This window comes from Pseudophryne corroboree, unplaced genomic scaffold (assembly GCF_028390025.1).
Source record: "Pseudophryne corroboree isolate aPseCor3 unplaced genomic scaffold, aPseCor3.hap2 scaffold_707, whole genome shotgun sequence".
In the NCBI taxonomy this organism is placed as follows: Eukaryota; Metazoa; Chordata; class Amphibia; order Anura; family Myobatrachidae; genus Pseudophryne; species Pseudophryne corroboree.
Genome location: NW_026970290.1, coordinates 195215 through 196496, shown reverse-complemented (window position 1 = coordinate 196496; position 1282 = coordinate 195215). Strand labels below are relative to the sequence as shown.

General features: G+C 50.5%; 1 non-coding gene and 1 pseudogene across 1 annotated transcript; both read left to right on the top strand.

Moving 5' to 3' along the window:
- The first annotated feature begins 352 nt into the window (after positions 1-352).
- LOC135038312 (U1 spliceosomal RNA) lies at positions 353-516 on the top strand. The gene has a single exon (XR_010232692.1). It is a non-coding gene; the product is annotated as a U1 spliceosomal RNA (small nuclear RNA).
- Positions 517-668: 152 nt separating this feature from the next.
- Positions 669-823, top strand: LOC135038316 (U1 spliceosomal RNA; annotated as a pseudogene).
- Positions 824-1282: the final 459 nt, after the last annotated feature.

The window sequence follows — 1282 nt, the reverse complement described above, 5'->3', positions numbered from 1 at the left end:
GTACACTGGTTGATAAAGAGATAGTAGTATACTCGTAACAACTAGTATGACTGACTATGACGGTATAAAGAATGAAAAAAAAACCACGGTTAGGTGGTATATATTATAATACAATTATGGATGGACGGACTGCCTGCCGACTGCCGACACAGAGGTAGCCACAGCCGTGAACTACCGCACTGTACACTGGTTGATAAAGAGATAGTAGTATACTCGTAACAACTAGTATGACACTATGACGGTATAAAGAATGAAAAAAAAACCACGGTTAGGTTGTGCTGCCTCAGTTGAATCTCCTTTACTTGACAGAGATGTGCCTGAGCAGCGGCCCTCCCCAGCCCTATCCCAAATCATACTTATTTTGCATAGGAGATACCATGGTCATGAAGATTGTTCTCCCAGGGTGAGGTTCATTCATTGCATTCTGGGTATGCTGACCCCTGTGATTTCCCCAAATGTGGGAAACTCGACTGCATTATTTGTGGTAGTGGGGGACTGTGTTTGTGCTTTCCTCTGGTCAGCTCTGGTAAAAGCCAGATTTCTGTGTCTCAGATCTTCCTCTAGCCTTGTTCTTCTTTCGAGAGTTCTCTTGTGCTGCCTCAGTTGGATCTCCTTCACTTGACAGGGGGGTGCCCGAGCAGCGACCCTCCTCAGCTCTTGCCCAACTCCTACTTACCTGCCAGGTATGATCAGGAAGGTGCTTCTCCCAGGGCAAGGCTCACCCATTGCACTCTGGGTGTGCTGCATCTGCGATTTCCCCAAATGTGGGACACTTGACTGCATAATTTGTGTTTCCTCTGGTCGGCTCTCATATAATTCAGATCTCTTTGTCTCAGGTCTCTAATGCTAATGGCTGATTAGAATAAATGCCGTGCAGCTGCCTTGCTGCACGGCCAGAGAGCAGGTGAATATCTTAATTTCCTAAAGCCTAGCAACGGGGAATGCGGTCCGCCAGTGGCGTCCCCGTTGCTAGGGTCCGTGCGGCTCAGCGCGCCCGGCGTCTAGCGTTGCTAGGGAGCCGGCGGCTGTACGTGCACGGCATCTCTAGTTGCTAGGCGCCGGGCCGCGCAGACCATCAAGCGGACCCCGGCGCCAAACAGTACCCCCCCCTTGAGGAGGGGTCAAGGAACCCCTAAAGCCAGGTTTCTGAGGAAATTCCCGAAAAAATGCCCTCTTGAGCCTCGGGGCATGAAGATCCTTATCCAGGACCCAAGACCTTTCCTCCGGACCATAGCCTTTCCAGTGAACCAGAAAATACAGCCGATCCCGGGACAATTTGGAA